The sequence below is a fragment of the Carya illinoinensis genome, chromosome 16 (genome assembly GCF_018687715.1).
Source record: "Carya illinoinensis cultivar Pawnee chromosome 16, C.illinoinensisPawnee_v1, whole genome shotgun sequence".
Lineage (NCBI taxonomy): Eukaryota > Viridiplantae > Streptophyta > Magnoliopsida > Fagales > Juglandaceae > Carya > Carya illinoinensis.
In genome coordinates, this window is record NC_056767.1 from 26790974 (window position 1) to 26801885 (window position 10912).

The following is a 10912-nucleotide window of genomic DNA, read 5'->3' on the forward strand; positions in this document are numbered from 1 at the left end:
CTAGCATGTATGCATACGCATCTGTGGCAGCCAAATAATTGTAGTTAATCAACTATAATTTGAAGTTCAAAACAAACCACGACTTGCCTAAGCATTTCAACAAACTTATAAAATACAAAAAAGATAAAAGATAAAAAAGAAAAACAAAGCATTTAGGGGTGTAAACAAAACCCGGCAAACCGGAAAACTGGCCCGGACCGGACCGGTTGTGCCGGTTTTGGACCGGTCCGGTCCGGAACCGGTTTTCATAAATAGGAAACTGGCCGATACCGGTCCGGTTCTGCTTATTATTGGACTGGACTGGACCGGCACTGTTTATATATATATATATATATTTATTAATATTATATATAATATGTTTTATATTATATATACTTTTTATATAAAATAATATAAATTATAATTATATATAAGATAATGTTATTATAATTTATAAAATAAATGTTTAATCTTGAACATAAAAATGTAATTCATCATATGCTTTTAATATATAATATTATAAATATATATTATTAATAACATTTTATTATAAGAAGTAAGAACTAAGAAAAAAAAAAATTACTCAAATAGTCAAATATTATTACTAAATTTTGAAATAATCACTAATACTAAATAGTCAAATATTATGACTTAATACTAAATACTAATAGTCTAATATTATATTACTAATTTACTATTAATATTATACTTTCAGTCTATGTATAAACTATAATAAACTAATACTAAAGTTTAAACTACTATACTAATTTTAGTAACTAAATCACTATAATAAATAATCACATATAAAATAATCACTATAGTCTATTAATAATATAGTTATAATAATCACTAATATTTATAATCACTATAATTAATACTAATATTTATAATGATATTAATAGTCTAATACTATAGTACTATTTGTAGTATACTTTAAGTCTATATAATCATTAATTACATAAAAAATAATCACATATATACTAATAGTCTAATACTAATATTCTAATATAGGCTATAGTTGTACTCATAATAATATAGTTATACTAAATCACCAAAACTAATACTAATATATAGCTATACTAATAATCTAATATTAATACAATTACTATTATATAGTCTATTACTATTATATAATCTAATATAGTCTAATATTAGTTATATAGCTATAACTAATACTAATATATATACTAATACTAATAGTCTAATATAGACTTATAGTATTAATACTATATTGCATTGTTATATTCTTTAATTTATTATGTATAACTATGTAGTCTATTATATATATATATAGTCTATTATATTAATACAATTTAAATTGTATGACCTAATACTAAATACTAATAATCTAAAACTATATTACTATTAGTATTATACTTTAAGTCTATGTATAATTTTATAAATTAGTATATAAATCATTATACTAAATAATCATATATAAAATAATGATATAATAACACTAATACTAAATTAATATACTAATACTATCAATATAGCCTATCAGTAATATAGTTATAATAGAACAAACTCACTATAACAATTAACAAATATTAATATCATTATATGGTAGTTATAATCACTATAATGAATATTAATATTTATAATGATACTAATAGTCTAATATAGACTATAGTTATACTCATACTGATATAATTATACTAAATCACAAATTCACCATAAGATCCATAACTAATACTAAGATATAACTATACTAATAGTTTACCAATAATACTATTATATTGTCTAATATATTATATAACTATAACTAATACTAATATTTATATACTAATACTAATAGTTTAATATAGACTTATAGTATTAATACTAATAGTTTATTATATATATACTAATATTAATAGTCATTAATAATTATATTATTTAATGTATAACTATATAGCCTATATATAGACTTATAATATTAATATCATTATATGTAGTAGTAACACTAATACTATAATAGTTTTAGTCATTGTTTTGTATTTAATAATATAATTGTTATAGTTTTTTTAATTGTCTTATATTTATTTTATTATACTATTTTTATTTTATTGGAAACTTATTTTAACCATTTAAGTGTATTTTAGAATCTATTTTAAGCCCAGTCTCCACAGCCAGCGATCCCAGCCTCCATAGCCCAGCGATCCGGCCCGACCCAGTTAGCAGCCTAATTCAAATTAGGTTAAACTAAAGAGTAAAACATACCAGACTTTTTTTTTCTACTTCCAGACCATCTACTGCGCCGAGTCGCTGACTCCTCTTCTTCTTCTTCTTCTTCTTCTTCTTCTTCTTCTTCTTCTTCTTCTCTGCTTTGACGCCGGCTGGACCAAGCATTGAAGCACGCTACAACTACAAGGCTCTTTCTTGATACAGGTATGGTATGTTTATCATTTATTTCATTTATTGCATTTATTATACAACTACAACTACAAGGCTAGTTAGTAGTTAGAGGCTTAGAGGCTAGAGCACTTCATTAGTTCTTGCAATAAATGAAGATGCGTACAGAATTACATTGAGCCGGTTGAGGGGCTTGTAGTTAGACTAATTAGAAAGGTTGTAGACTACGGATTTCATAAGTTGTAATTTTGTACTGGTTGTAGACTACGGATTTCACAAGTTGTAGTTTTGTACAGGTTGTAGACTATAGATTTCACAAGCTTGTAGACTACAGACTAACTTAACTGCTAGTTCACACACACACACACACACACACACACACACACACACACACACATATATATATATTTTTAATTTATTTATTTGATGAATATTATTTTGGTAGTAACCGTAGTATATTCTTGGTTAGTGAAAAAAGAAATCTATTGGAGTTTAACACGATCCGGCAATGTGATATATTTTTTCTTTGTTAGTTTATTTATTTGATGAACATTATTTTAGTAATTTGCTAAATTACTACTTGTACGTGCATGTGGCTTAAATAATATTAATATGTTTTTTAAATTGCTTGGTCTATTATTTTATAAAGCGTGTGATTGCTAAATTGCTTGGAACATTATTTTATAAAGCGTGTGATTGCTAAATTGTTTGGTCTATTATTTTATAAAGTATGTGATTGTAATCTAATATTAATACTATTTATTGTTGTTACTATAGATGGATTAATCAAATGAAACACCCGGCGATGTAAGACCTTCAAAGGAAATGAGTCAAAAGACCATGGAATCAACGGTGACTAATGATCCACTTTCTCCACCCTCCAATGTAAGTAAGCCATCTAGTGGTCCTGGGAGTGGTAGGAAGAGATCTGTAGTTTGGGACTATTTTAAAAAGATTAAAACTGAAGATAATTTAAGACCTAGAGCTGTATGTAATTTTTGCGGGACTACTTATGATTGTGATCCTAATATAAATGGCACAAAATCAATGTTACAGCACTTAGAAAAAACTTGTAAGAAGTCTCCACTTAGGAAAGTGGATAGAAACCAATCTGTATTAGGTTTCCAGTCTGGAGAAAGCAGTGGGGGGCTTGTATCTATTGCTTTTAGTGTTGAGGCTTGTAGAGTAGCCTTAACTGAAATGTTGGTTATTGATGAGCTTCCTTTTAAATTTGTGGAAGGGGAAGGGTTTAAGAAATTTATACTTGTTGTGCAACCTAGATGGAATGGGATTCCATCACGTGTAACAGTTGCAAAAGATATTTTTAAACTTTATTTGAGAGAGAAAGACAAGCTGAAAAGTGCTCTTAAAGGGCAGCGAATTTGTCTAACCACGGATACATGGACATCCGTGTAAAATTTTAACTACATGTGTCTCACTGCACATTTTATTAATGAAGATTGGAAAATGAACAAAAGAATTATCAGCTTTTGTAAGGTGGAAAACCATAAGGGTGAGACATTGGGAAAAAAATTTGAAATGTGTTTGCTTGAATGGGGGAGGCCTAAAATTTTTACAATTACACTTGATAATACAAGTTCAAATAATGAGATAGTTTCGTATATCAAAAGAAAGAAAAGGAATAAAATAGATACGATTTTGGAACATGAGTTCTTGCATATGAGATATTGTGCTCATATCTTGAACTTAATTGTTCAGGATGGATTGAAAGAATATGATCAATTAATTGTACGAATTCGAGCGGCTGCGAAGTATGTGAAATCATCTCCACAAAGGTGGAACACATTTAAGCAATGTTGTGATAGTGAGGATATTACTTGTAAAAGTAGTGTATGCTTAGATATACCAACTCGTTGGAACTCCACTTTTATGATGTTGGATAGGGCTGAAAAGTTTCAAAAAGCATTTCAACGGCTAGATGATGAAGATTCAGGATATGTTAATAGCTTTGGGGAGGATGACAGTGAGGATGATGATGGTGTTAGTGAGTTGGATAAAGGAGGGGCATCCAAGTTAGGGCCTCCAACCATGGATGATTGGGATAAGAGTAGGTTATTTGTAAAATTTCTAAAACTTTTTTATGATGCAACCTTGCGTTTCTCTGGGGCCAATTATGTCACTTGCAACTATTTTGCATTTGAGCTTGAGACAATTCATGCTGCAATTAATTTGGAGTGTACGAAAGGGCCTCATAAATTAAGGACAATGACATTTAATATGAAATCTAAATTTGAGAAGTATTGGGGAAATATTGAAAAAATGAATATTTTGTTGTATATTGCATTGATTCTTGATCCTCGATATAAAATGCGATGTTTAGATATTCTTTTTGAATGATTCTATGAGGATAACACTTCAAAAGTTCTTATGTTGTTGGATTTGGTTAAAGATGCTTTGACTCGTTTATATGATAGTTATTGTGCAAATGAGGAAAGTAATGTTGGGGCACAAGATCAAACTATGAGCCAATCAAGTGAGGGATGGGCTACTACTACAAGTTCAAATCCTGGGGTAGGTGAAGGTGATTTTGGATCAATGGGATCATATATCCGTTTAAAAGTTCAGATGCGGTTGGAGTCGGAGAACTCTTTGGAGAGTAAATCTGAATTGGAGAGGTATTTAATTCAAAAATGTGAAAAGAGTGATCCAAAATTTGACTTGTTGAATTGGTGGAAGGTTAACAGCATTAGATACCCCGTGCTTTCAAAAGTTGAGCGGGATGTTCTTGCAGTTCTGATATCTACAGTGGCTTCTGAGTCGGCTTTTAGCACAGCAGGTCGAGTACTTGATCCTTTCTGCAGTAGCCTATCTCTACTTATGGTTGAAGCCCTTATCTGTACACAAAATTGACTTCGCTCATCTTCTACCCCGTTAAACATTCGCATTTTAATGGATGATGTTGAGGAGTTTGAGAAATTTGATACAGGTATGTGGCATCATTCACCTTTTCTTTAAGTGTTTTTAAAATGTATATCATATTAGTAATTTGTTTTAATTATTATGCTTTATTTTTTTCCTTTTTGTGTAGAGCTTATGGAAGACTTAGGGAGTTCTTCAAGACCCACTTCTTTGGTTGGAGATGATTAAATTTAAGGTAGGACAACTTGTATATTTTATTTTCTTAAAGTTTTTATTTATTTATTTAATGTAATTACTAACTTTTTATTGAAATTAACTGCTTGATTTATTTTAATACAATTGCAAGGTTTGTTGAATGGACTATTGGATTTGGTGGCTACGTGCATAGCTATTATTATTAGCTATTTGTTCTAGTTGTAAGGTTTTTTTATTGGATGTTCTTGTAATTTGAACTTCTAATTTAGATTTGCAATTTGGACTTATAATTTGTTGGACTTTTGGACTTGTAATTTGTTAGACTTTTTGATTTGTATTTTAGACTTTTGGTATTTGGATTTGTAATTTATTAGACCTTTGGACTTGTAATTTAGACATTTGAAATTTGGACTTGTAATTGATTAGACTTTTGGACTTGTAATTTAGACTTTTGGACTTATTTTATTTCATAGCAGAATTTTTTTTTTATTGTAGATTTTATTTTCTTGTAACAGTTTTATTTAAAGGCTTATAAGCTTAGAACATATTTTTTTTACACTAGATTTCATATTTCAGTTTTTGTGTTGTAGAAGTTTTTTATATAGTAAAATTTTGTTTATATAGCATATTAACAATTTATAAGGCAGATTTTTTGTAACAGATTTTTTTTACATAACAGATTTTTTTTATAAAGCAGATTTTTTATAGCAGATTTTTAAAACAGAATTTTTAAATCAGTTTTTTTTTTTAAAACAGAATTTTTTAATGACAAATTTATATTTTATTAAAACCGAAAAACCAGAATACCGGTTTATAAGGAAAATATGTGCATAATCGGTTTTGAAAAATACAAAACCGGTACCTACCGGTTCGGTCCTAGATTTTGTCCAAAACTGGACCAAATCGGACCGGTTACACCCCTAAAAGCATTTATGGCAAGTAGATAGATTTAAACATATTAACGAAAAAAAAAAAGACATTTTAATGCCAGAATGAGCTATTTCACTGGAGATTTTTTTTTTCTTTTTTGGAAGAAAAAATATGCAAGACAGCCTGATGGTTGGTACTTTTGGATCCAGTTTAATATAGTGAGCATTAGAGACTTTGAATCATTACCCATTCAGTTAACCCAAGCTTCAACAAAAAATGATGGGCTAAAAATGAAAAAAACAGAGAGTGAAGGCACGGAGAGGCAAACTAGGTGTTGGGAGAATCATGGATTGGCGTCTGCAGTTGGTGGAGAAAGGTTAAGAGTTTAAATGAGGTAGAAGAGGACGATATCGAGTGCTTGCTTGGGAGTTAAATGTTGTTTATTTTTTATTTGCCTAAGTTATTATTAGGTTAAAGATTATAAAATTTAAATTAAAAAAAAATTAACAAAATGAGTATTGTAAATAAATAAATATATATAAAATAGTATTTTAATTTTAAAAACTTGATAATAAAATATTAATTTTTTAATTAAAATACAACTCAACAAAATCTAAAAATAAGATTTTATTATACAATTGTGCATTAATTATAAGATATTGTTACTCAGTCTCATGATTTTGTTCTTTCAAAGTTATCCATAATGCAATTGTATTTTTTTAAAAAAATATTTTAAATTTTTAAATTAAATATTTAAAAATATACATAAATTTACTAATAATAATTTTCTTAATTATTAAAAAAATAAAATAAACTATACAAGTGATCAAAATGAAAAGGAAAAATCATGAAACTAAATAATATAATGGTCTGCTATCATTAATTTTGTCCCTATCATTTTTAATCTCAACACACGTTTGCTAATTTATTTTGTAATGGTTTTTAAAAAAGGTTAAATATTATTTTCATTTTGACCTTTGTAATTCTCAAATTTTTAACTTTGATCAAATCAATCCTTCTATCAAAAAACCATTCCAAATGCGTTAGATCTCATCATCAATGAATATTTTTCACGTATCATATAAAAAATATTTTAATCCTAAAAATTAAAATATATATAACAAAAAGTTTACATGAACACGTGAACGTGTGTTTTTTTTTTATTAAAATAATTATTAAGATTTTAGATAGAGAGAAGCTATAGGCCAATTAGGTACCTTTCATATTTTTGCACTCATTAATAACGATTTGCCACGTAGGAGTTGCAGGAAACAACTTTCTATACTTATTAGCAGCGATTCCTCCCCCCCTCTCATGTAGGCCATTTTCGATCTAGGTAGCCAAATATCTCGAAACAACCCCCCCACACATCCACCACGGTACAAGTTTGGAACAAGCCATCTGTAATGTCCCTTATTCCTTCCACACCACATGTGAGTCAGCCCCCAATCAATTATTCTCTCTCTTTATGCAAGTGTTGCTAAATGCTCTAGAGATTGTGTGATTGGATAGGTATTATTAAGGTTTGATTGAATGGGTCATGTTAGGGGTCATTGATCTTTTGAGTTCAACATGAGTATAGGTGGTGGTGGTGGAAATCATTTGGTGTCTGTTCATCCTGATGATCCCTAGTTCCCATGTATATTTACCTCTCTAGAAATTTTTCTTGATACTTGCTGTTTATCATAATTTTTTTTTCTAAATTCTGTTGTTCTTGCATGCATCTGGATTTTTTTACATTTGAATGTATTTGAATTTGAATTATCCTTCTCCACAGTAGGTTGGGAGCTAGGAAATGTGTCCATTTTCATTGTTTTGATGTATTTGTTGATCAAATTTTGTTGTTAGAAGAGGAAAGCCTACGTAAGGAAGGGGAAGAGGAATCACTGCTAATGAGTGTAGAATGGAGTTTCCTGCATGTGGCTGTAGAAAGGAGTTTCCTGCAACTCCTACGTGGCACCAAACTCCATTCTACACTCATCAGCAAGGATGCATCTCCTCCCTCCCTCGCACAATGCTTTCTGTCCCTCCCCCTCCCTTGCACAGGGCATTTCCTCTCCCAACATCAAATTTGACCAATAAATACATCAGAACATCGAAAATGGACACATTTCCTAGCTCCCAACCTACTGTGGACAAGGATAATTCAAATTTGAATGCAACAAAATCTAGACACATGCAAGAACAAAAGAATTTGGGAAAAAGATTATGATAAACAAAAAGTATCAAGGAAAATTCCTACAGAGAGAGATAAATATACATTGGGACTTAAGGTCATTAGGATGAATAGACACCAAATAATTGCCACCACCACCACCGTCGCTCATGATGAACCTAAAAGATCAATAATCCCTAACACGACCCACTTAATCAAACTTTAATAATACCTGCCTATTCACACAATCCCTAGAGCATTCAAGGGAAAGAGAGAGAGAATAATTGATGGGGCTAACTCACACATGGTGTGGAAGGAATAGGGGGACGCTGTGAATGGCTCGGTCCAAACTTGTACCACAGTGGATGCATGGAGTTGTGGTTTCAAGATATTTAGCCACCTGGATCGGAAATGACCTGCGTGAGGGACAGGGAGATGAATCGTTGCTGATGAGCAAAGAAAGTTGTGTCATGCATGTGGGTGTAGAAAGTTGTTTCCCACAACTCCTACGTGTCAAATCTTCATAGATGGGTGTAAAAATATAAAAGGCATCCAACCGACCTTGAGTTTTTATATTTTAGATAAAATCAAAATAGCAAAGTTCTCGACCCATCTAGATGGGTTCTACAAGATTGAGTCATTTCTTTGCTCGTGAATGCAAAAGGACGGAGTCTTCATAGTGAAAATCTTCTCATTAGCTGGTTTATAAATTCTACACGATACACCTAATGTGGTAGACCAGGTTCATCAATTAAATATAAAAACACAAAAACTAGCTTAAGATGCTCCATATTTTTGTGCCTTTGTGTGTAGAAAATTTGATTAAAAAAAAGTAAAAATGAAGCGAACCCAAAACTTAGAGAGAGAGAGAGAGAGAGAGAGAGAGAGAGAGAGAGAGAGAGAGAGAGAGAGAGAGAGAGAGAGAGGACTTGGTGAGAGAGAGCTTGAGGAAAGAGAGAGCTCAATCATAGAGATAGAGAGAGGGGGTTCAGTGAGAGCAAGAGAGCTTGATTAGAGAGAGGGGGATTTGGTGAGAAAGAGAGATGTGGTTCAATGAAAGAGATTGAAATCCAATTTCGAGGGGAGAGATTGAAATCCAATTTCGAGGAGAGAGAGAGAGAGAGAGAGAGAGAGAGAGAGAGAGAGAGAGAGAGAGAGAGAGAGAGGTGGATGGGTCCTGACATTAAAAAAAAATGGAGGGAGTGTGATGTACATGTTGCTATGTATCAGTGCTTGTCTTCATATGGTAGACCTTCATTGGTGATGACGTGTCATTTTCACATATTTATAATAATTTTTTGATGAATTAATCAATTTGATCAAAATTAAAAGTTTGAAAATTATGAAATTCAAAATTAAAATTGTGGGATTAATCTATCAAAAGAGCAAAATAGAGGGACTAAAAATAATATTTAAATCTTACAAAATAGATGGGCAGGATTGGAAATAAATAAATAAAAATATTTCCTTAGCCAAGTTAAGAAATGTTTTTGCCTTCTTAAGTGGATAATACCTGAAATTATTTAAAATATATTATATTATTAATTACAATATTTAGACTTAAAAATAATATTATTCTTCATTTAAATCAAGCAAAAAAATTCTTTTCATTATACCCACAACACACACTGTATATGATTTTTTAATTTTTTAATTTTTTTTCCTTATCAAATATGTAGTGTATGGATGGTGAGTAGAAGAATTCAATTATTTTAGGAGGAATAAAATAAAATAAAATTAAAAAAACAAAAAAAAAAAGAAATATAATGTGTGGTGTGGAATGGTGAATAACAAAACTCGATTAATTTTAATATAGTTCATAAAATATATTTTGAGATGTGAATTCTTGACATGACCCTACTATGATAGTAATTGTGATAAACTTAGTCATTGATTACAATTTTTGAAGCTATTTAGTATTAATATGGTTAAACCATTAATTTTATGGTGTTGAACAAAGTTGTTATAATTTCTTTTTTTAATTTTGTGTTGGGTTTTCTTGAAAATACTATTTATTAAATACTCTCAAAATAAGAATACAATTATGTTAAGTAGAGTACTATTATTTAAGACCTCTATACCATACACTGTTTAAATGATATAATTTGATTTGAAATATATTTTTAAAATTTGAATTTTATAAATTAAATTTTATTATTTAATTGATATGGATTGTATGCTCTACATACCAACTTTAAAAAGTGTGTTTTACATACCTACTTATGAATACAATTTTTTTTTTTTAACAATAGCAAGTATAATATATCATCCACTTAAAGAACTTTCAACTTCTCTATTGATGTTGAGAGAGGAGATTTTCATAAATAGTACAAAAATGTTTATGAATATTAATTAAAACGTTTTTTTTTTTTTCAAAATTTTATAAGATCATGTGAAAGTGGTGGGATATGTTTAGATGTACAAATCTTTCTATAATATTTTTATTCAATTTTCATTAAATTTATCCGATTTCAATTCACTATCTAAATCAGGCCTGAC